This window comes from Stegostoma tigrinum, chromosome 9, assembly GCF_030684315.1.
Source record: "Stegostoma tigrinum isolate sSteTig4 chromosome 9, sSteTig4.hap1, whole genome shotgun sequence".
NCBI classification, from domain to species: domain Eukaryota; kingdom Metazoa; phylum Chordata; class Chondrichthyes; order Orectolobiformes; family Stegostomatidae; genus Stegostoma; species Stegostoma tigrinum.
Genome location: NC_081362.1, coordinates 64486605 through 64513587, shown reverse-complemented (window position 1 = coordinate 64513587; position 26983 = coordinate 64486605).

Sequence of the window (26983 nt, the reverse complement as noted above, 5' to 3'; positions counted from 1 at the left end):
CTTAGAATTACAATAGATTCTGTTTCTGGCAATGTTTATATAGTCACTGCTTGCAAGCATTATCGAAGACTTCAGATGAGACAGACTGCTGGAGCAGACAGTGCGCAATCTTGTTAAAAGCATGGCTGGAAATCTGCAATCTACATTTCCAAAAAGAAATCAAGTAAAGGATGACATCTTGTTTATACCGACTGAACATTTGTCATCTGTAATTATACACAATAGAGCTTAGTATTTTTTGGAGGGGGAGCAACGTAGCTTGGAAACGAATCATCTTAAAACAGCACAAGATGCAAAGTCCACTTTTATTAAAAAACAGTTATTTAATTCATGAAAATACATGCAGAATACATTTATGTTACGTACAGTAAATGCCATCTTTTAAACCTATCTATTTTTAGGAAATGTATGCCATTGAGAAGTTTGGCACACTGTGCAGACATAATCTTCCACGTGAAGTTAAAATAGGATCATGAATGCCTTTTAATTGTTCTGACCACAAATGCTGCCTGATGTCAGAGAAACAATTGTGGTCAGAAATGTAATAAAAAAACATGTTGTTAGCCTGTGTGGGTAAGCTCATTGATTGTCAATTAAAATGGCAGCTGTGGCAGTGAACAATATGAGTAGCTTTGTTGCAGTCACCAAGACCACGCTCCTGAACACTTTAAACAACATAAAACACCTTGGGCTAGAATTCATGTCCTTTGTCAGACACGTTTTTATCAGGAGCATGTAAAATATGCTGGCAGTTAGCTCCCCATTTTCACGGCCACCTCTGCTGGGATCTGAGAAAGCAGGGGGCAGGTGGGTGCCAAATTAAGAAGGCTGTCTGCCATTTTTGAAACGTGTAAAGCTATAACAAGCTGACTGATACTGCGCAAGCCGCAATGTCAATCACATGTGCAGGCAGGTGGAAGTCATTTTTTTAAACTGCTTTCTTGAAAATGCTGGAAGGAAGGGAAAGCAATCGTTTCTTGGAAGAAAGAAACAGTAAAGCCTGTCATTGGCCCATAATTTGTATACTTCAAAATAGAGCTCCATAATACTTAGTATGACATTGGAACCCCATCCTCAGTGGCATTGTGGGTCTGCCTACAGCACATGGACGGTGGCATTTCAAGATGGCAGCTCACCACCAACTTCTCAAGTGCATGGGGGATAGGCAATAAATGCTGGCCCAGCCAGCAGTGACCACTTCCCACGAATGAACAACAAAAAGTACTTTCATTTCCACATTCTTTAAAGTTAATTTTTTCTCCTCTGGGTCATGGGTTATTATGCAGATCAGGGGCAGCACCTCCCAGGATATGACACTGCCACTCCTTTTTCTTTCATTCCACTTGATCTGCAAAATATGTCCTCTCCCACCTTGTGGTCCTTTCTCCATTCCCCAATGTTTCCCTGTTCGTACGTCAGATTTAACTGGGCCTGGCCTCCGTGTGTGTTTTCATATGGGGACATATTTGCAGTACCAGCAGGATCCATCAGTCAGTTCCCATTAGTGGGACTGCTAGAGCTGCCAGCTAACCAGATCGGTTGGCCATGCAGGAGGATGGGGCATCCTCAAACAAGGGGGAGGGTTTAGAGGTCCAGTCCTCACTCCTGAAAAACACCCAGGCAGCATTATGGCTAAGAATGTTTAGAACCACAGAAATAATACAGAACAGCAGGGGACCATTCTGCTCATATTGTCCATGGCAACCCAAAGACGCCCAGATTCCCTTTCTAATCCCATCTTTCTGATAGAACCAACAAACTTCACTCACTGCAGTACCTACATTCCCTGGGAGATTTGTATGCTGCCATGGCAGATGGTAGAATTTGAATTAAATAGGAAAAAAAAGACTTAAGAGTCTAGTGGTGACCATGAATCCATTGTCAATTGTTGGAAAAACCCATCTGGTTTACTAATGTCCTTTCGGGAAAGAAACTGCCATCCTTACCTGGTCTAGCCTACGTGTAATTTCAAATGCACAGCAATGTGTTTGTGTCTTAACTGCACTCTGTTCAATTAGGGATGGGCAAAATTGCTGGCCTAGTCAGCGATGCCTTCATCCTGTGAATGAATCAAAACAAAGTATGTGCTCACTCATTGTAGATCTGCAAATATTTCTGCTCCCTGCCTTTGATTACCACCCTTGGAGGTTACATCTGGAAAAGTGTTTTAATTTAAATGGAATGTGAGACACACAAACTTTCATGTAAGGTGTACTCATTGGCAATGCCCATGCCTGGCTGCTCAATCAGAACTTGGCTAAAACATCATTCACAGACATGTAGAAACACATTCATTGGCCAGACCTGAATTTTATCAACCAGATTTTCAGAACATAACCAACATTTGAAAATACGTAGCTTGCAGTTGTTCATAACAAAATTTAAGATACTTTTATATGGTCACAATCATCAATAACTTTGAAATGGATTGATAAAGACTCAATTGTACATGACTTAAGTACCCCATTTTATTATCCAGCTGTTGAGAATTGTGTTGCCTGCTGGTATGTCATGCCTATTTAGTTTATTTCTCTGTTTCTCAGAAGCCTCAAATGTATCATTTCTGAGGAATGCATTTGACACAACATCGCAAGCGCGTCTCATTTGGATGTTTCCCGATATTAGGAAAGATCTGTATAATTTAACACTGTCAAAAAAGACTGGCTTTCTGGCAGCATGGCAGAAAGACCTCACCACAGTCAGCTGTTTACAGTGACTTTTATTAAGAGTCAGAGAGTGGATAACCTGGGGCATAAAATGTTTCAATTCTTTATTGGAATCAATGCCGAGAGCCACAGGATTTCTGCTGGTGATGGGCTTGCTATCAGGGACACCTGCAATATTATAAATGGAATACGGAAATGTTGAGCAATTAATTGAAAAACAAAGCAACTCAGCAAGTTCAACTATCACCAGTGGTTCAAGCCTCTGCTGTCATCCATCAACCCTTCTCACTTATTTCATTCTTTGTGTCTGGTTCAGTTTTTCTCCAGTATTGCAGATTTTGCTGATATTAAATGTTCCCTTACAGCACTGAATACTCAGCAATAATATTTCATGTTAAAACTAATGTTGCTGAGCTATTTACTGAGAGGGGCACATACTTTGAAGTCTGAGGATTATGTGCAATGCAATGTGTTCTTGCCTCAAGAAGCCAGCCATTCTTTGTCATATCTAGAAACAAAGAGGGACAGGAGGAGGGAATGAAAGCAAAATGGAAATTTCATAATCTGTAATTTCATAATTTCATAAACAGTTCATAATCTGAATTCTTGGACTTGCTTTGTTGCTGCTGAAAATTCATGAAGAAATAACCCTAAAACCTAATGTCTTTGAATCAGGAAATACAGGAAAAAGTGATGAAAAGGATCTTGTTTTCTAACTGTGGATTTTTGTCTGGTTTACATTTTAGAAATGTCGAGGCAGCCCTCTTAGAAAGAGAAAGCAGACAGAAGATGATTGGATAGCAACTTCTGTCTTCAGTTCTTCAATGTTGTGTGTATATTCTTCCAGAATGCAATTATCCTAATTTCAACAAACTTGCCAAGTTCAAGTGAATTTTACTCTGTAGATCAAATCTTGGGAGAATGAATTAATTGCAGTGCTTTCTCACAGTGACTTGTGTAATAGGTACTGTGTATTCCTGTAATCTGGCTATACACTAAAGGTTTGCCGTTCCTTGAGTGTGCTAACTGACTATTACATTTCAGCTCACAGACACAAGCACACGCACTACCACAGTGACAATGTGTCTCAGAGTCCTTTCAGACACATGAAAAAACCATTGCTTTGAGTGATATCACCCTGAAAGTTCATTGCTTGGCTAGAGCAGCACAATTACTGGTCCAAAAAGGTTGGATGCCCTCAGGAAGACCATTTTATTTAAAGTGCAGCAATTTCTGATATCTGGCTTTAAAAAATGCTCTGTATCTTTATTTTGATGTATTGGCTGTATGCAGTAGTCCTGTGCTACAGAAGCTGATGGCTGAAGCCCAATATTAAAGCAGTTTTAAATGGCCATCTTCAAGATCTGCACTTCATCTTGGCATCCCTGTTAGCAAACGTATTAATTTATATTCCACAACCTCAGCATTTTGTTTAGTTTCAACATGCTGCAGGTGAATTAATCTAGATACAGTGGTGAGAGTTCTTTTATATGGACCTTATTGGGAGTCAGTCATGATTTAGTTGTTGATAGTTACCTCATCACTTTATTCAAGATGAATAACACACAAAATTTATAAAATCAATCCAGATTTAAGATTGTGCATCAGAAGTGAACACTCAATTTGAATGCCCAAAGGTATTTCTGAAATTGCGCTGCTTTTAAAGAAAGGAATGACTTACATTGATGTAGCAGCTTTCATGATCACAAAACATCCCAAAACACATCAGGCCAGATGAAATACATTTGGAATGTAATCACTGTTGTAATGAAGGTAACACAGCAGTCAGTTTATGCATAGCCAGAGTCCCATAAATATCAATGAAATAATGATCATACAATCTGTTTTCAGGCTTTGGCTGAGGGATAAATGTTGGAAAGGGCACTGGGGAGATGTCCCTTGTTCTTCATTGAAACAGTATCATGGGATATAGTATCATTATACATATATCTGAGAGAGAAGACAGGATAATAGTACTTCCAAAAGATTACACCAGGCTCCCTCAGTGGTCACAGATTTTATACTTAAGTTTCTGAATTTCTTTTTATTCATTCATGGGATGACAGCATCGCTGGCCAGGCCAGCATTCATTACCCATTCGGAATTGCCGGGGGGCAGTTAAGAGCAAACCATGTTGCTGTGGGCCTGGTGTCACTCGTTTGCCAGACCAGGTCAGGATGGTAGTTCCCTTCTCTAAAGGGCATTAGTGAGCCAGGTGGGTCTTCCCCTGACAATCCAAAGACGTGCAGGCTAGGTGGATTGGCCATGCTAAATTGCCCGTAGTGTTCAGGGGTGTGTGGGTTGTGGGGGGATGGGTCTGAGTGGGATGCTCCAAGGGGCGGTGTGGACTTGTTGGGCTGAAGGGCCTGTTTCCACACTGTAGGGAATCTACTCAAATCTAATCAAATTGGCAATGAATTTATTGAATTCAAATTCTGCCATCTACCTCGGTGGGATTCAAGCCCGGATCTCTAGAATATTATTTGGATCTCTGGATTAACAGCCCAGCGATAATTCCATTAGGCCGCTGTCTCCCCTATTTGGAACCTTCTGACTCAAAGGCAAGAACTGGGACATGGCTGATACAAAAGGAGAAATAATCTGATATGCCGACGGAGATCTCAGACAATGGGTTGAATTTGAATGGGAAATGGCAATTTGATTTGGGAGTAGGATTTCAAAACCAGGGCAGTTGACAGTATATCAGGGATCAGGCTGAAAAGTACGCAACTGATTGAACTTTAGGCTTCTGCACAGATCCCTTTCAGGAGAGGAGTCTTATCAGCCACTCACTTGATTTACTCCCTTCATTTTAATGCAGATCTCTGAGTATCTCAGGGTTTCAGAAACTTGTCAGTGAAACCATGGGTCTGTAAGAATATTAACAGTTAGTTAAGACTGTTTCAGTACGGTAACAATGTGAAATTCTGATTGGAGTCTTTGAAAGTTGGATTTTTATGGATAGTGAGCACAGATTTCGAAAGTGATAGCACAATTGAAGATTTTGGGGAGGAAAGGGATGCTCGAAATGGAGCAAGTTCGGGTGATTTGGTGTCATCATTTGAAGGAAGAGAGATCTTTATAGTTTGATGACCAGGAAAGAAAGCTTAAGAGACCGGACAATGGAGTCAAGAGTGTAATAGATGGGTTTCTTGGATAAAAAGAGCTGCGAGAGAGCATAAGGGAGAATAGGAGAGTAACTAGTGAAAGGCTCAGGGCAGTGGTGAGGGGATATGGAAAGAGCTTCTGCTAGTGTCCACTGGAAAGATGATTCTGGGTGGGAAAGGAGCAGCAAGGGTAGAAAAGTTCAAGCACACTTCATATTCCTCCCATCAGTGATGGGTGTGAGCTCATATTTTGTTATTGGTTAAGCGAGAATTTCACACTATTTTACTTTGGGTGGTGTCAGTGTTTATTCAGCTTCACAAATATTCCGGTATTTCCACTGAACATTTCCTCCAAATAACACAAATGCGTATTTCCAAAATAAATATATCTTCCTGTTGACAGTGTTCAAATTGTTTAAGAATTAGTCTTACAAGCTGCTACTAATAGATGAAAATAGTTAACAACTAAATGGCGTTTCAAACAACTGATTTCACAGGAGAGCTAAAGGGAATGTGGTTTCTTGGAATTATGAACGTTTTCAGTAACAATATTCATTTTGTGCCAGATAAGATCTTGGCACATTAGAAAACATAAATAACTGCTCACTTCATCATTTTCTGTTGTTTAAGGGACTTATATTTTATCACCTGCTTTGTCAAATATTCTAAGGCATTACAGTAACTCCAAACAGTAAGACTGTTTTTCAAATGTAATCTATAATTGTCAACTTTATATTTGCACTGTAATCTCAGGTGGCTCCTTTTAAATTGTCTTGATGCATTCGGGAGAGGTACTTCATGGAAACAAATCATTCTTCATTTACTTGGCATTGTTTCATGTCTCAGTTTTGCAGAATACTGTGGTGCCACGTTAATAGAAAAAGTCTTTTGAATTCTGTCACTGTTGCTTTATCACTGAATATATGCAACCAGGCGTAATGCATCAGATACCAGTGACCAGGCAATCCCATCTCTACAACTTCAGGGAGTCACCAGCACAGGGCTTTCATTCAGCATAGATGATGTTTCACATCCAATTTGGAGAGGCCAGCAAGAGCTGCTCCTGTGTTTCTGTTTATGAGAGTGGAAAATATGCAATATACAATATTTCAGTCATGTTTATAAGGAAAACAAATTTTTTTTGGTATCTCTGTGAAAGTAGTTTTGTTTGCATCCAACAGAAAATGAAGTTTTTGTTAAATTTTACCTTTGTATTAATAAAGTGACTAGTCTTTTCTCTCAGGGAGAACTCTGCAGCAAGATGGTACAAATGTTCTAGCCTGAAATCTCTTCAAGTCTAAACACTGTAAACTTTCTCTGTTTTATACCTTATCTGAGTCATATAGTATATGGCTAAGCTGTTGATGAAAGCTAGCTCTGCTTCTCCATTTTCTTCATGAAGCCTCCACTCCTTCTGGGCTGTCAAACTGTTTATGGAACATCCAGACTTGGATAAGAGGTGAAGTGTGTGGTTTAAAGACACTTTACTTGCTGAGTAAATTAGTCCATCCATGGGATGTGGGGGTCTCCTGTAGTAGCTGTAACACCCTAGAGAAAGAAGGCAGGCTACTGTGGTAAGTTAGAGGGGCCAGCTCTCTAGGGTCATTTAAAACATCAGCGCACCTTCACAATGACGACACAAAACTGTGGTCACTTTTAAAAGTTTTGAAAAAGCTAACAGTGAGATCACCTGAGATAATGGGAACTGCAGATGCTGGAGAATTCCAAGATAATAAAATGTGGAGCTGGATGAACACAGCAGGCCAAGCAGCATCTCAGGAGCACAAAAGCTGACGTTTCGGGCCTAGACCCTTCATCAGAGAGATCACCTGCAACTTGAGGCATCCTTCCTCTTCCTTCCCAGAATTGGCAGGCTACTGTTCACTGAATGTTATTTGTCTGTCATGTCGACAAGCCCACCACCATCCTGAACTGGAAAGTGAGCTTGCACTCAGCCCATTAATTGACCATTCGTTCATAACAATGTCAGGAAATTCTGCCTCAGTGTAATCAGGGCTTCAATTTGAATCTGACATTGTAGTCCCAACCCTTAAACCAAAATACTGCCCCATATCTTCATCAATTATCCACACTGTATAGCCAATAAGACCACAACATGTACAAACAGTAGTAGGCCATTCAGCCCATTAAGTCTCCTCTGCCATTCACTGTGATCATGACTGATCTCATTATCCTCAGCTCCACTTTCCTGCCTTTTCTGCATAACCTTTGATTCTCTAACTGTCTTTCTCAGCCTTGTGTACATTTAACAAATACCTCATCAATGGTCTAGGGTAAAGAATTCCACAGATTTGTTATCCTCTGGGAAAAGAATTTCCTCCTCATTTCTGTTTTAAGTATTAACCCCTTATTCTGAGATTTTACACTTCGATTCTAGACTCTCCCACAAAAATAAACCTTTTTGCATCTAACCTGTCAAGTCCCCAAAGAAACTTTAATGTTTCAATAAGGGTGCCTCTCATTTTTCTAAATTCCAATGAGTACAGGTCTAATCTACTCAACCGATCCTCTTAAGATGGCCTCTCCATTCCCATAATCAGCTGATTAAACCTCCACTGGGCTGACTCTAATGCCTGATGACCTTTCTTTTGATAAGGTGCCCAAAACTGTTCACAGTATTCTGGCCATGGTTTGACTCACACTTTGTAAAGTTTTAGCGACTTGTTTACTGCTGAACTTGCAGAAAGTCCAATTACTCAGCACTGTGGATGTACTTGCACAACATGGACTGAAGTAGTTTAACAACATGGCTCCCCATCATCCTCTCCAATGCAATTACAGAAGGGCAGCAAGAACTGGATTAGCCAGTGACCTCACATCCCATGGATGGACTAATTTACTCAGCAAGTAGAGTGTCTTTAAACCACACACTTCACCTCTTATCCAAGTCTGGATGTTCCATAAACAGTTTGACAGCCCAGAAGGAGTGGAGGCATCATGAAGAAAATGGAGAAGCAGAGCTAGCTTTCATCAACAGCTTAGCCATATACTATATGACTCAGATAAGGTATAAAACAGAGAAAGTTTACAGTGTTTAGACTTGAAGAGATTTCAGGCTAGAACATTTGTACCATCTTGCTGCAGAGTTCTCCCTGAGAGAAAAAAACGGTTACTTTATTCATACAAAGGTAAAATTTAACAAAAACTTCATTTTCTGTTGGATGCAGTCTACTGACTGAAAAATCCAGCTGGTGTGGGTGAGAGGCATCCCACAATTACCTTTATTGATAACCTGCAGCTCGTCAGTGAGTAGATCCTCTATCCACGGCTGAGTCTTTTCAAAAATGATTGGAAGATTGAATTGCGTTTGCAGGTTAGCATTCTGGCCAGTGGTTGAAATTCCAGGACTACTCAGTTCCATTCCTGCTTCCACCAACCGGCCACGGTGCTGAAAATGCATGTGAACATGCAAGTTAGAAGAAGGAATAGGCCATGCAGCTCCCGGCCATTTAATAAGATCAAGGCTGATCTGATTATAATCTGACCTCCATATTCTCACCTACCCCGATAACCTTTTACCTCTTGCTTAAGAAGAATCTGTCCTCCTTTGCCTTAAAAACATACAAAGATTTGATTCCCCTGCCTTTTGAGGAGGGAGTCACGAAGACTCACAACCCTCTACAGAATAATTCCTTCCAAATGCAGAGCTCAGGGCCCAGTTCTACCTCAGTGTACACATGAGTGGGCATTTCCCCCTTAGGAAACTCAGTAAAAAGAAAAGATTAAATACAAGTGAATGCTTGGAAGGATATACATGACTCTTATGCCCACATGCACTATGCTTCTAGATGACCTATATGTGGCCTAAGTTCTTTATAAGCTATACATTTGGCACGTATAAATATGTTCCAGATGACTGCTACACTGATTAGAACACAAACATGTTCAAATGGTTGCAGATGCGAGTAATTATTAGCGATACTGTATATTGCTGAACCATGCAAGCAACTCAACTCAGTTGAAGCTTGTTGATACGAGCACTCCTGTGACAAGGGTAAATGTTGCTTTTAATCAAGCATTCCTCTTAAGTGACTATTCGGCAATGGAAAATAATTGCTAACTACTTTCACGTAAACACTCCTCTTAACAAAGTTTTCACAATTGTATCTGGCATCTTGTGCCAAATGTCTACCCATATTACTAGTTTCAATAGTTCATATAGTACATGTAACATGAGCTGATTTTAAGACTTTTATCTTGTTATTATCTGTTTAGGGTTTACCTTCATTCAGATAAATCTTGGCTCTCTGAGCTTGTTTAATAACGTGTAAAAATTTTATTTTGCTTGAAGTGAACTGAAGTGAAAACTGGGAGAGACGTAAAACAGGTCAACAACTCAGAGATGCTGAAATGTATTATTTTTGAAATTGCAACTTCTGAACTTAAACCTGATAGATCAAATGTCAGCTGTTCCACTTACCCTGTGAGGCAATCTTCTTCAGCCCTTTCCTCCACTGGACGTGGTAAAGGATCTGTAAGGGTTAATATTCATGTTCCATCGGATCTACCCTTTCTATAAATGTCACGTACGCTCTGTGCTGTAGACAAGGATTCCTAATCCAGAAGCAGCACATGTATTCATTCAGGATTCCAAAAGTCCTAATAATTATGGATGGCCAAATGTATTTGTACATATTGCCATTATGCAACAATATTTATTTATATGTAATAATAGTGATCAACTGTGGATCCATCGCAGCGTGGACCTCAGAGTTTAAAAACTAGGCGGGAAAACACACCTCACTTTAGCAGAGGCTGCACTGATAATGTTACCCAGCATGGTAATGAAACGTCTGCGGAACAACAGACCAGCTCGGCGAGCCGACCAACCTCAACACCCACAACTCGAGCTGCAGATCTACTCCTAAACCTTAGATATTGCTTTTTCCTCTAGGAGTAATCATTAGATAGACTCAGCCAAAGCAAAGGCAAAAGGAGGACTGGTGGCAGCAAACTACTTCAAATAATCCGCACTCAGTGCTACACATGCTGCGAGAGACAGCAAATATCACAAGGTACCAGGTCATCAGGTGAAATACCTAGAACTGAGTGACAGTGCTCCTAATGGCTAGAGTAATGATTTTGGTTTCCTATTGTAAATTCAGCATTTTCCAACAGTCACAAAACACCCTCCAAAAATATGTTGGTTAGCTAAATTTTCTTGAAGTTTAAATTAAGTCAAAAGCAATTTCTGACCAGTTATGCCTCTCCAGAAATAATGAACAATCAGTTTAAAACCTCAGCTCATTTAAGCACTTCAATGTTTTGTTTTCTGGAAAACACATCCAGTCATGTCCACTTGCTGGCTTTCATCCTGGTCCGGTTTTCAAAGTAATCATTAAACAAATCAATTTAAATACTTGCTTTCCACTATTCTCACACCTGCTCCAATGCGCCCACACCTTCAATGTTTAAATGAGTTTGACAGGGCAGGATTTGAGATTAAACTAATTAGTGAGTTAACAGACTAATCTAGTTTCAGTAAATTTGAACCTTTGCATAAAATATTAACAGCAGTCATTGAAGTTGCCCTTTCCCAGGACCAAGGCAAGGCAGGACAACCACGAGTACACATTTTTTAGATAGAATGAATGGAGATTTGCTGGAAATGTATATCTGATTGAACATTTCAAATACACAAATGTGTGTGATAAAGCAGAAGTAATTTGTAGCTTGTTGAGGATATGCAGAAGAATATTGGATTTTAATTTAGATTGATCTTTGAAATTGAATCATGAGTGTAATCTTCTCAGGTCCTGAATGATATTGACTGTCAAGAAATTTGGGAGAATCACATGAGGTGTCAAGCAAAGCCTTTCTTGAGATAATGGGAACTGCAGATGCTGGAGAATTCCAAGATAATCAAATGTGAGGCTGGATGAACACAGCAGGCCAAGCAGCATCTCAAAAGCCTTTCTTGATGTTGAGACCGACATATCGAGAGCAGATTCTCACTATTGAATGGTGAGACGCCCATCGATAGGGATTATTTTCATTATAGCCCTCATTAATACCTTATCTCCCATCATTAATATGCAGGCTGCTGTCACTTCATCCACTAGAAAGATACCACATGCCAAGAATTCCAAACATGGAAGCCTGTGTGGCTACCTGGCGAATCTAGCTTGCTATGTGTTCCTCTGGAGCACCAAATTGGACACCCAGTTCCAATATCTCATGGCAGCACACTCTGTGGGCAGTGACCTCATGCATCCCACATCCATGGATGCTGGCATCCAAGACGATCCACCTGTCCACAGCATCTCTGAGACATTTACAGTATGTTTTTACATTACCATGTTGCATTTCTTACATTGCAGTCAAGACTTGCAAGGTGCTCAACATCAGGAACTCAGCCCACAGACTGGACCAAGCCGCATCTCAGTTCATGCTCTTTTAGCGTTCACTCATTTCACACCTACCAGATCGCTCACAGCATCCCTGCCTTGCCATGCCTTGCACTTTGGCACTTGTCCCCTTGGCCATTCACTGAAGGCTCACAACACATCTGCCTTGCCTTCCAGTTCAGGATAGACATAAAGTCAGGCAGATCATCAAACTTCTCAGCAGCCATCAGACAAGATGTGGCCATTTCACTTAACTGCACAGTGCAATGCCAAAGACATGGCCATTTGCTTGGAGCATATGCAATGTTCCCAGGCTAAGGAGAGTAGTCCTAAGTCAAGTTCAGGGCACTATTCTTCAGGCAGGGTGTCCTGACACTAAATCAAGGGAAGCTTCTGAGATAAGTGCAGGAGCTTAGGTATGGTCAGGTGGCCAGTCAGGGTGGTCAGGGTTCGAGGATTCATACCAATGCAGTCTGGAGGATGGGTCCCAGTCGACCCCATGTGTCAAGTGAAACCAGTCCAGGGAGCGATGGAAACACAGTCTGGGAGCTGTACACACATCAGTCAGGAGTCTGGTCACTCCTTGCTCAGGACTGCCTGTTTAGATCATTCAATGTAGTGGGTCACAGTCAGTACTGAGGACTGTGCACTAAATTCATTTATCTTTTTAAACCCTTAAATCAATTTTCTCTTATGCGTGCAGAATATGTCCAATGACAAAAAATCGCAAGGTTCAGGTTTATATACAGACCTACAAAGAAAAGCACAATAGGAGACTGGGTGTACCCCAGAGAAAGAAAATAGACGAAAAATATCATAGAACAGTAAAAGCATTGGCTGCCTTCTCTCTGAATCTGGAAGATGAAATGAGTTTCAAAACTGACCAAAAGTATATTACTCAATAATGAATTTATCTTTGACACACTGTAGTATCAGTGTCATCTAGGAACCTATCCAACTGCCTTTTTAACAATTGCAACAAGTCCACACACTGCAAAGGCCAACAGCATTTTACATACTACAAAATGTAAAATTGCCCAATGACCATCCAAAGACTATTATTATGTAACTTTCTGACCAATCTCAAATTTTCTGAAACATATCAAGCTCCAATAAGTCCGTTCATTTCAGCACAGTCTAATCTTTGTATCATTTCAATATTTCAGTCTATGCTAAATATAAAACAGTTCAGAATCTGTTTCATGCACTCAGAAATTTCAGATATTTAATCTAGTAACTCCTCGCCGAATCTTTTCTATTATCACTACATCTCTCATCCTATAACGAGACCAGAAATGGACACAGTCGGTTTGACTTTAACCCCTCAGTAAAGGAGAATGAGGAAATGGCAGAGGGTTGTGGCTCATCTAAATGTGGAGCAGTATCCTATTCACTGGATCAATGCACTTCCCTCATGTGTCAATTTTACAGGTGTATTTTGATAGTTAAGTACTGAATTGAAATATGAATGGTGTCATTCAGGTTTCAATGCCACGTTCACTCACTGTTCGTGCTCAATGCCTGCCTTGCCAGAAACTCCAGATGTCAAAAGTAACATGCTGGAAGAGGCCAAGCGTAGAGCACATTGGCTGTCTTTTAATTGCAGTGAAGGATGCATATTGTGTTTTTAAAAGAAGTTTTAATCCATTTCTTTGTGATTAATAATATCATATGGTTATTTATATTTTGGCAAGAAAAGTAGCAGAAATCGTTATCATTGTCTCATTTTGGATTGAAAATCTATATTGAATGAATAGGCCTAACTTTTAAATGCTGAAATAAATAAGTATTTGTTGCTATAAACAATGTCAAAAAACTACCAATATAGCTAACTCTTTCTGAGGAAGATTAGTGGTTTCGCTGCTTCAATGTTTGAATTTCCCTCTGTAGATTATACTTGGCTGTTATAAATCAACCAGCTCTTAATCTGCAGACCTGTTTAAATATATCAAATTGTTGTAATCTTCAATTCCATTCCAAAAGAAGATACTTTTCTTTATACTTCAATGACGACCTGAGCACAAATTTGCTTCATGCCAAGATTTGATATAATGAGCCAAGGGTTCTGTTATTTGTGTTCTAATTTCAACTCTCACCCTTGATTTTTAATTAAGCAGAATTTCAGTGTTAGCATTTTTTTGTTGCAAAATGCATAAGTTTTGGTATACGTTTAACACATTTATTACTGTAACCATTATTCAGTGTAACATTAAATTTATTCTCTGTTAACACTTGTTCTGAAGGACAATCAATTGGATAGTTCCATTTATTCAAGAAAGATTGAAAAATAATCATGAGTGTTTACCATTGTTTTATCCCACAACAAGGTGTCATTCAGCTAGTGTTTCTCATTATTAATCATCAATGTGCCCCGTGAAGCATGGAGGGATGTGATGCTGCATTCCTTCAAGAATAAGTACTCAATAGATATACAGTTAGTCAGTGGGGAAGGTCATAAATTTACTTCTGCATCTCTCATCAGCAAAGGCAATTTATTTGCTCCAGCTGGATAGGTATTCAAAATAATTGAATGTGAAGAGTCATAAATCTAGCTCCCATCACAATAGTTCACAAAGATTCATTTCAAAACATGATGTTTTCCAAATAGGCTTTCTAAATTGCTTGCTTGCATGAGATGATGCACTGGTAGACAGCCTAGCTAGAGGAAAGATGTAAGCATGTTGAAAACCTTACGATGCGCTTGGCTTGTAAGAACTGCATGCTGAAGTCCATCAGTTCTGGATGCAAACTGCTGCTCTCTGACAACTGCCAGAGCAGTCTGGCTGAACTTATGTGCTGGTGCCATGATGAGTGTTGGCTGAAGTAGTGCCCAAAGGGTGGGCATAAGAATATGGGAAGTTACGAGCAGAGGTAGGACATTCAGCTCATTTAGGCCTATTGCAACATTCAATTAGATCATGTGACCTAACTCCACTCCTTCCCTTGGGTCCAGATCCTTTCATACTCCCGTCCAGACACGTAGGGAGAAGCCACTGTCACCAATATTGCTGCGTGACCTGAGCTCAGCTCTTTGATTACAGTGTGGGACAGCAAACTGCAGAAGATGCTGTCCATATTCAAAGCTGCCAATTACTCAGCCCATCAATCTATCTGGGGTGAACACTGTTTCTACACAGAGCCCAGATTCTATACAGCAGCCAGTAGAGTTGTTCATGAGATTGAAGAATTGTGCATGTTATGAAGACCCACATTAGTAGCTTCTTCTTCTCATTGCAAGGCCTTTCATATTTGAAGCCATTTAAAATGATTTCTTCCAGTGATTTTGAAAAGCCTGGGTGCCTCATAGAATTTGGCCTCTGGCATGGCACTTTGCAATACTCAAGTGAGCTTGATGTAACCACTGGAGAACGTGAAGCCTAAGGCATCTTGGAATGATGCATGTCTCATGGTAGATTAGTGAGATGTCCACTGCATTAAGCTGTGTTTGCTACTTGAAGCATTGTCAGAGAATGGGAATACTTCACAGACATTCTGGCTATCTTCATGAATTGGGCACATCATTCACTCGTATTTTCAGCTTTCCAAATTTCATCTAGTCTTTTTCTTTTTGCAGGAAAACATTTTTTAAGTCAGTGAAGTACATCTTTGAAAGTTTTGTCTTCTTGTGAAGGCCTTTCACTCGGAACACAGGACAATGATTCCACCATAGTTTGTCTTTTTTTTCTCCTTGGACATATGGTCAAAGTATCTGATCATATCATGAAAAGTTCTCATATGCCCTGCAGCTGCTAGTCCTTCCTTTTCAAGTACTACAAAAAACTGTTGATGGTTCATCTGCTACCAATATTGTAGGTAGTACAGGGTCATAGTGAACTAATATGGCTGGTGAAATTCACATTTTGTTTGTCCTCTACAAATAAATTTATTGGTTTTCTTCCTAGCACCATACTTGGTCTTGTCCAAGTTATTGTCATGAAAGGTTGATTTGCATGTGCTAAATTAGGTAAGAACTTTTCAACACGATTCACAACTTCAATGAAGCTTTGTAGTCCTATGATGCTGTGAGGCAGCGGGAAATCTTTGATTGCTGTCACATTTTGTGAATTAGCTCAGATGTCTGTTGCATGAGTGATGTGTCTCAAAACTTGAAAGGCTGGTTGCAAGAACTCACATTTGTCATTGGGAGTTAGTCTTGCTTTTTCAAGCTTTACAGTGAGTATGCTCTAATTTGGTGAAATGAATTAACATGTCATACATATGACAAATAGCCAATTCCAGTCCTTCCAAGATATTTGCAGTCATTGTTTTAAAAAAAATCTGCTGCTATGTGATACCAACAGCCAATTGATTGAAGCAGTATCACCAAAACTGTGAATAGTTTGGATTCTTTGTCAATGGGTGGTTGCAAAAAGCCACTTCATGAATCTAGTTTGGTAAAAGTCACATTTTTCCTAGGTTTGCCATCTACAGAAGTGATTGGCTGGATCTCCCTTTCCACTGCTTTGTGAAACTGTGTGAATTGAACATTGAGTTGCTTTGATTCATTTGGTTTTAGTGCAGGAGCCAGGCCTGGTCACCAATTTATTAGTTTTGTCACTGATGAGATTATTCCCTGATGCAGCATTGACTCAATTTTTGTGTTATCTTCTTTAAAAATAGATGTGAAACTTTCCTTAGGGTGAATAAGTACGCTGGTTTGGCATCTAGACCCAGTGTGATATGATAAGCTATTATTAGTTTTCCAAGGCCTCTAAATAATTTTGGGAATTTGGACTTGAATCCAATGGTTTGCCTCAACTTTCCAACTTGCCTACTTTATAAATGAGTTCACAGAACCGTTTACGCTGCCCGGCTTATTAATGAACACTCTCGGCTTTGAATCACACACAGGGTTTCTGTGAATTTTTTCATTTGTACTGAAATGTCAGAGTCAATTGTTCCTTGACTTTGCATTGAATACTTCTTGGTCCATGGAGTTAAATGGTGAATGGCTGGAAAAGGTGTTAGTTCAGCAACCTTTCTGTGTCTAAAAGAATAGAGACTCCTGCTCCAATGTCAAAGTTGTAGCTTGTTCTGTGCTTGTCTACCATAATTTCAATAATCTAATAATTTCCATCAGATCCTGTAATTTCTCCCGGAAATGTCACTTCATTGTCTTTAGCATATTCAATTTCTTGAATGCAATTTGTTCTGGTAGCTTTTTTTTATGAACTTGGCTCTTTTTGCTGCAGCAAACAGCATTAGAATCTTCTCTAAATTAAAACTGAAAGAACTGCTGATGCTGTAAATCAGGAACAAAAATGAAGTTGCTGGAAAAGCTCAACAGGTCTGGAAGCATCTGTGAAGTTAAAAACAGAGTGAACGTTTCGGGTACGGTGCCCCTTCCTCAGAACTGATATTTCCTTCACAGATGCTATCAGACCTGCTGAGCTGTTCCAGCAATTTTGTTTTTGGTCCTGTGTTAGAATCTTCTGTCTTCTTGTGGGAAAGACACTATATATTTGGCCAGATAAACATCACACCCTTCCCTGCCCGAGGAAGAGCACTGCCTAATGGCAGCTACTGACCTGTCTTTGCATTTTCCTGGTCCCTGGGTAGGTTAACATCATCTTCTTGCCCCACAAACTTCACTGCCTCATTTATTTTTCTCCATGAAGGCTTCCTGTCATCACAAATAAAAATCTGATTTTGCTTCGTCACTTCTGCCTGTCTTGACAATTGCACAGCCTTTGATAATGCTAAATCTCCCTTTAATCTTCAAAATCTGATCAAGCCTCTTCTAAGACACTAACTACAATGGAATCATGAATGATTTAGTCTTTCAGTATTCTGTACTCAGTTCTCTACTTCTCAATGTAAACAGTCTAGTGCATCAATTGAATCTACCCCTATCTCCCACAGCTGTTTTTAAATAATTGAACGTTTCTATGGCTGAAACAGATGACAGATGATTTATAATATCTTCCTCTGTTACAGCTTCTTCATTGATGTACTGTCTTGCTAACCCAACATCTGCATTAACATTAAACAAAGAACTGTGGATACTAGAGATCTGAAACAAAAACAGAAAGTGGTGGCAATCTCAACTAGTGTCTGTGGGCAGAAGGCTGTGTTGACATTTTGAGTTTGATAACTCATCATCAGATCATCATAATAGAGCAGAGAGAGAGATTGACTGGTTCATCATTAGGTTTCTTTGCTAATCCAGATACAATTCTATATCGAGTAATCACTTGATGCCAGTTCAGCCCCTTCTTTGTTTGACTTGCACCTTTAAACATATACTATGCGTTCCTGTTTTGCTATAGTTTTTTCATGGCTTCGCGTCACTTGAGTTATAACCCATGCTGACCTTCACTCATAGATGTTCCATTTGCTGCTTTTCCAGTTGCTGGACCTCTACTCCCCTCCATTATGACCAGGTAAGGAGAGATAACATGGGTCCTCTTGTCCTCTCATTTCAACCTCGGTCCCAGCAAAATTTCAAGGCCTTTCTAGTAGGTGGCTATGCCTCTCTCTAGTTAAAATGCAATTAACCAGGAAGAATAAGGAAACAATTACAAGGTTTTCTTCAAGTTCAAGTTTATTACCTGCTAACCCAGAAAAAAATAACATCTGCAAAATCAAGTGCATCATCTTCAGTTAGCACTTGTGCAAACACACACACACACACACACACGCATGTACATATGTTAGTTTGTGGCTAGGAACATCAGTAGTTGCAAATATAACATGATGTGGAGGTGATAATGGGAACTGCGGATGCTGGAGAATCCAAGATAATGAAATGTGAGGCTGGATGAACACAGCAGGCCCAGCAGCATCTCAGGAGCACAAAAGCTGACATTTCGGGCCTAGACCCGTCAGCTTTTGTGCTCCTGAGATGCTGCTGGGCCTGCTGTGTTCATCCAGCCTCACATTTCATTATTATGATATGGAGGTGCTTGTGTTGAACTGGGGTGGACAAAATCAGAAGTCACACGACACCAGGTTACAGTCCAACAAGTTAATTTGAAAGCACAAGCTTTCAGAGCGTAACCCCCTCATCATCAGGTGAAGTTTTTAGACTTGTTCCTTAGAGATGCAGCTCCATTTCCAGCATGTGAATATTCACAGATTGGTATCAATCAAAATAAGATGCAACAGGCTCTTCACACCTCCCCAGGAGTCCTAATGGCTGGTTTAATTGTTTGCAAGTAAAATGGTAACTTCAGCTCAGGATGTCTCTTGTTTAATCAATGTCAATTTCATGAAACTTGGCTAACCCTGTGTGGCCAGGTGATTGCTGTGGCCATCGTAAATCAGTTGCATGTGATTTCATTTTATAAATCATTTCAGTTCACCAAAGTCCCAGGTTGGGTGATGGAGTTCAAAAATCAATAGTCCATATTTTATATCATTGCAACACCCTCTCTGGATTTTCCATTAGTGCTTTCACTGTTTCTTTTCCGATGGTCAGTTGTCAGTCTCTGCTACTATTTATTATCTTAGGGAATTAGGGAAGGTGTCCTTGGTCAGGATCAATCACGACTGCTCAAAACTGGGCTGTTAGCAACATTAGTTTTTTACTAAACATTATAACAGGATAAGGTTTAGCATGGGGTTCAGAACAGAACCATCACTCAATTTAGTCTCTTGTCATATAATGTATTACGTCCCTAATGTTGTTGACTATTTACATATCTTGCATTAATCCTTGACATATATCAATGTTGTTATAATTCAGACCACCATGTTATCGCTTTAAGTGCATTTACAATGAGAAATGATTGACTGCCATGCCATACTTACAACTCAAGGGCAAGCACAAAAATATGTATATCTACAATATATCTGCAAATTCTGGAAATCTGCAATGAAAACAGAAAATGCTCTAAATACTCAATGGGTCAGGCAAAACCTATGGAGAGTGAAACATAGTTATGCTTGGGATCTGTGACCTTTCATTAGAATTAACATCCAACCTCATAATTTGTTTATTTTCCTAACTTTTCTCCTTTCTTCTTGAAGCCAGTCTTTTAAGATGTGATGGAGCTTCATGTATTCTAGCACTCTTCAAGCGTCTTGCTCAGGAAGACATTCTCCCTGTATCACTATGGATACTGCTTATTCGATCTTGATTCCTTCACAGCCATACTGGAGCATTCAGTTTCTCATCCTCATATTTACTCATTTGCAGTGGCCACTACTCATCAAAGGTAGACTGACATTTCTCCTTTGGACAGGGCACTTGAGTTTTCGTGTATTACAGCATGACAAGTAGCCAAACTCCTGATTTCTTTGGATTTGCACTTTCCTAACCACCAGGGAGGTATGCTTTTACAGTTTAGGAGAAGGACGCAATAAGCAGGTAGATGATCTTGTATCAGGACAGACATAAATCATTGTGACTCATTGTGTAACATTTTCTTACACAGATTTAAATATATTTAGGTTTGACTATATTAGAAATGTTGGATAAAATTATTTTTGTATCTAATAAACAATTGGAAATAAATCAAAGCAAGATAATGTCAAATCTCATTTGCAAGAAAATAGTGACATTAATGTGATTCAGGTGAAAACTTTACTAAGAATGCTACATGAGGACAATCCATAATAACACATATCACTGCATATTTGATCTTAAAGTGGTCACATTGCATATGATTGCTTTGTTCATAATATTGAAGGTTATTTTTTATCAGAGTTTCACAGACCTGCTCCTATTACGCACAAGGTACAATCCACTGGCAAAGATGACAAGGTTAGCAATTTTATATCTAATGGTTTTCCTAATGAAAACAAGACTATGCAAGGTTAATGCTAAATTTGATATGGCAATTAGAAAAAAAAAGTGTATGTTTTGAATAATAACATAAAGGGACTTTTTTAAAAGGATTTCATTATATACATTCCAGTGAACAAACAGTGAAAATATTCTTTGCTCAGAATATTTCCTGCCTTTTGACCTTGCAATGCTTTTCAACTGTGCACAGGATCCAGTGGAAAGTATCCTGGATTATAAACTTGACTGCACATTATGTATGTACACTTCCTCTTCTGTTCTGTCGACCTGTATCTATCAATGGCACAGCCTGATTAGTATTCCTGACAGCTGATGGACGTTAGTCTTATAGTAAAAATAAACAGTGTATCAGGAAAACTAGATGTCTTGGGGATATTGTATTTCTGGGTCACTGACTTTGAAGATTTAATGCAAATGCAACAATAACAGTTCTGCAGTTTTCAGGTATTACTCATTTTTTTTCCACCAGCTTCGAAGACTTCCAGGAAAACATCATAAAATGACATAGATTCTGACCTACAGTGCAACTTGACTTTGCTAACCAGCAAAAATGACAATTGACCATTGTCTTACAAATTACCATAACTTTTAAATCTGGATGTTTAATTTTGTGGACGAACAGATGGTGATTCAAAGCAGGTAATTATTTTTACGTGATATGGCAAAGAATAGAGCAGTATACACCATGTCTTGTATCATTATGAAGTGAATTCAACTACTCAATGGAAAATCCACAGTACAACTGAAGTCAAACTGTTCTTAGATCATGTTACCAAGACAAGGGTGATGTAAGAGATAGTGCTTCAAATTAGTTTTATAAGTATCAACAGGTTCACTTTAACTTTCGCTGTCAGTAAAGGGTTGGTAGGACACAACATTTCACTAATATAAACAGGTTCATTGCCATTTGCATGCTGGTTGGAAGAGCAATGCACATTAACATATATATGCAGCAACTTGCCTGTTCTGAGAATGACGGGAAACTAGCAGCTGTACTCAGAGCTTGTACAATAATGCTAAGTTACTAATCAGTGAGGGAATGCTTACAAACACCTTTATCTGGCAACACAGTGGTCCATTGGGTAGAAGTATAATTTTTGTTTTGCTGTTTTAGAAGACCTAAAATCCTAATTTCAATGGAAAATTTCCAACCTGGTTTATTTTAAAATCAAACTTGAAACCTCACTGTTACTGATCTTTAAGAGGTCTTGACCGAAAAGGATTCTACAAAAAAATGGACACCATGACCAAGGGTCTAGGCCCGAAACATCAGCTTTTGTGCTCCTGAGATGCTGCTTGGCCAGCTGTGTTCATCCAGCATCACACTTTGTTACCATGACTTAAGTAACATGTTCATCTTTTCAATGATATGGCAGTGAGGTAGTCAGAAACACTACATATTGATAAAAACCAAGAGCACGGAGCCTGGATTAGTTTCACCATATCTACCTGCTTTCAAATGGCAATACTCCTCTACCCCTCATGCTCCAAATTTAGGGAGAATGGCGCATAAAATCTAATCTTGTCTTTAACACTAATTTCTAATGAACAATGACTCAGGACAAAGTAAATGTTAATTTCAGTGTGATGTTCAAACATATTGCACTGTGAGATGTCTAATTATCGCAAAACTTCATGAGAAGTTCTCAGTAAGTTTCAGATCTTTTAAATCTAGATTCTGATTGTCTACATCTTATGAAATCTAGCAGAGTAATTATTGATTTTGACTGCATGTGACAAAAAAAAACATTTTCACAGAATTAGGCTGTTCAGCCCATTAGACCCATCCCACCCTCTTCGGACATGGCCATTCACCTCCTAAATACTATTTTCCACATACTGTCTCCAATCCTAAGATGTCACAGGTTTCCAGAAACTGACCAACCTCTAGCATGAATCTTATCAATGATTGAGCTCCTGCAGTTCTTCAGGGTAGAGATTCCAAAAATATATGAACACTAGGTTGAAAAAATTCCTCATCTCAGTCTTAAATGGTCTTCTACATATTCTGAGAACATGTTGCCTGGTTTGAAACTCGCCAATATTGTAAATTTCATTGAGATCATCTCCCATTAGGAATATAGGAACATAAGAACACAGGAGCAGGCTATTTCAGACGCTTGAGCGTGCTTCATCATTCAGTGCGGCCATAATTGATCATTCTACCCAGGCACAATTTTCCTGCCCGAAGCCCATATTCCTTGACATCATTTGCAAAAAGGATCTTTCTTGAACGTACTCAATCATTGAACTTCCACACTCTTTGGGGTAGAAATTCCAAAGATTCACTACCATCTGAATGAAAACAATCCTCCCTAACTCAGTCATAAATCACCTGATAATGGGAACTGCACATGCTGGAGAATCCAAGATAATAAAATGTGAGGCTGGATGAACACAGCAAGCCAAGCAGCATCTCAGGAGCACAAAAGCTGACGTTTCGGGCCTAGACCCTTCATCAGAGAGGGGGATGGGGTGAGGGTTCTGGAATAAATAGGGAGAGAGGGGGAGGCGGACCGAAGATGGAGAGAAAAGAAGATAGGTGGAGAGGAGAGTATAGGTGGGGAGGTAGGGAGGGGATAGGTCAGTGCAGGGAAGACAGACAGGTCAAGGAGGTGGGATGAGGTTAGCAGGTAGGAGATGGAAGTGCGGCTTGGGGTGGGAGGAAGGGATGGGTGAGAGGAAGAACAGGTTAGGGAGGCAGAGACAGGTTGGACTGGTTTTGGAATGCAGTGGGTGGAGGGGAAGAGCTGGGCTGCCTGTGTGGTGCAGTGGCGGGAGGGGACAAACTGGGCTGTTTTTGGGATGCGGTGGGGGAAGGGAAGATTTTGAAGCTGGTGAAGTCCACATTGATACCATTGGGCTGCAGGGCTCCCAAGCGGAATATGGGTTGCTGTTCCTGCAACCTTCGGGTGGCATCATTGTGGCACTGCAGGAGGCCCATGATGGACATGTCATCCAGAGAATGGGAGGGGGAGTGGAAATGGTTTGTGACTGGGAGGTGCAGTTGTTTATTGCGAACCAAGCGGAGGTGTTCTGCAAAGTGGTCCCCAAGCCTCCGCTTGGTTTCCCCAATGTAGAAGAAGGCACACCGGGTACAGTGGAGCTAGGTTACGTGGAACAGTCCCTCTTCCGCACCTACACAGGCCCCAAACCCCATCTCTTCCTCCGTTACATTGATGACTGTATCGGCGCCACCTCTTGCTCCCCAGAGGAGCTCGAACAGTTCATCCACTTCACCAACACCTTCCACCCCAACCTTCAGTTCACCTGGGCCATCTCCAGCGCATCCCTCACCTTCCTGGATCTCTCAGTCTCCATCTCAGGCTTGTAACTGATGTCCATTTCAAGCCCACCGACTCCCACACCTACCTAGAATACACCTCCTCCCACCCACCCTCCTGCAAAAAATCCATCCCCTATTCCCAATTCCTACGCCTCCGCCGCATCCGCTCCCACGATGAGGCATTCCACTCCCGCACATCCCAGATGTCCAAGTTCTTCAAGGACCGCAACTTTCCCCCCACAGTGGTCGAGAACGCCCATGACCGCGTCTCCCGCATTTCCTGCACACATCTCTCACACCCCGCCCCCGCCTCAACCGCCCAAAGAGGATCCCCCTCGTTCTCACACACCACCCCACCAACCTCCGGATACAACGCATCATCCTCCGACACTTGCGCCATCTACAATCCGACCCCACCACCCAAGACATTTTTCCATCCCTACCCCTGTCTGCTTTCTGGAGAGACCACTCTCTCCGTGACTCCCTTGTTCGCTCCACACTGCCCTCCAACCCCACCACACCTGGCACCTTCTCCTGCAACCGCAGGAAATGCTGCACTTGCCCCCACACCTCCTCCCTCACCCCTATCCCAGGCCCCAAGATGACTTTCCACATGAAGCAGAGGTTCACCTGCACATCTGCCAATGTGGTATACTGCATCCACTGTACCTGGTGTGGCTTCCTCTACATTGGGGAAACCAAGCGGAGGCTTGGGGACCGCTTTGCAGAACACCTCCGCTCGGTTCGCAATAAACAACTGCACCTCCCAGTCGCAAACCACTTCCACTCCCCCTCCCATTCTTTAGATGACATGTCCATCATGGGCCTCCTGCAGTGCCACAATGATGCCACCCGAAGGTTGCAGGGACAGCAACCCATATTCCCCTTGGGAACCCTGCAACCTAATGGTATCAATGTGGACTTCACCAGCTTCAAAATCTCCCCTTCCCCCACCGTATCCCAAAACCAGCCCAGTTTGTCCCCTCCCCCCACTGCACCACACAACCAGCCCAGCTCTTCCCCTCCACCCACTGCATCCCAAAACCAGTCCAACCTGTCTCTGCCTCCCTAACCTGTTCTTCCTCTCACCCATCCCTTCCTCCCACCCCAAGCCGCACCTCCATCTCCTACCTACTAACCTCATCCCACCTCCTTGAACTGTCTGTCTTCCCTGGACTGACCTATCACCTCCCTACCTCCCTACCTGTACTCTCCTCTCCACCTATTTTCTTTTCTCTCCATCTTCGGTCTGCCTCCCCCTCTCTCCCTATTTATTCCAGAACCCTCACCCCATCCCCCTCTCTGATGAAGGGTCTAGGCCCGAAACGTCAGCTTTTGTGCTCCTGAGATGCTGCTGGGCCTGCTGTGTTCATCCAGCCTCACATTTTATTATCATAAATCACCTGAGCCTTTTTTGAGACTCTGTCCCCCAGGTCTAGGACGCCACCTCCTCGAAGCCACCTGGAGTGGGCAGAGCCCATGTTTTTCTTCTGTCCCGAAATGCTTCACTGGGCAATTGCATCAATCAGGCACTTGTAGAGAACAGATTAAAGCCATTTGCAAACATATCTCCATGCTTGGGAAATGCTTGTGGTGTACAACCGAATGGTGTGCAAATTCTGGCCACAGTCACACTTCACTATGTCATTGGGCCTTGCAGATTGAGGATAGAGATTGAATATGGCTGTGAAGCACGAGTACTCACAAAGCACAAAGCCAACGCAAGTCCTCACAGGGGTGGAACTGATTCTATCTCAACTGGAACTGTAAGGATAAGGCAACATACTCATACATGTAATGATGCCTTGGATAGGTGATGTGGAGTGAGAAGGAGAAGAATTCAGAATTCATGCAGTGCTTGCAATCACCTACTGTGTCTTTGTGATATGACTAATTGTACTTTCATTGGAATAGAGTTCAATGTCAAAGCTCCATTTGGAGTTATTCCATGCTTTGTCTATGTGCTCCTTGTTCTGCTGTCTGGAGAAGTATAGGAAGCCAACATCTGTGACTGATGTGAATACTGACTGCTTACATTACTAAGAACCAGCCTCACATTTCATTACTAAGAACCTGCCTGTTTCTTTTGTTCCCTGTACAGGTTCATTGTAAATCAGACTCCAGACACAACAGTGGTTATCATTACAGTTGCTGCGTCATAATGAAGATGCAGAGAAATAGAACAGGGGCAGAGGTGCCAACAAGTCTGGGGCCAGTAACAACCTCTAGCTGATGCTGAACAGCTTCCTATGAAGAGCTCGCAGCTAAGGGCCACTTCAGTATGTATCAGAAGCATGGTTGTGTCAGTGACTGTGGCCTCAATGTGATTTCCTCTGGATGAGCGAAGGATAATGATGTCGCAGATCGGGTATGTCCTGGGACATTGTCATTGAATAGTGCCAACTTCTGGAGTGGGGACCTCGGAGCTGAAGGAATGGGTGATCATCCTATCCCTATCAAAGTGACAGCTGCATCAAAATGCTACATGGCTAAGCCCTTCCAAAGGTACACTAGGGACCTGTGTGGGATCTCTTAATCTTCAATCTACGAAAATATCAAGGCAGTGACTGATATCACTGTGCCAGATCAGGGACTGATGCAGCTTGATGACGTCAGTTCTGTAACCCAGGCAGCTGGATTCAAAACAGAGCTGGCATGCCCCGGGCCAGGATGTGGTAGACCATACATGCATCAAGCTGAGAGAAACCTGTCATTCTGCAGCTCAGCTCATTAGTAGATAAGGGTTCTAATCATCTGTATGGAAGTGAATGATGATCATCAATTTCACTTCTTAGACATTTGTGCCC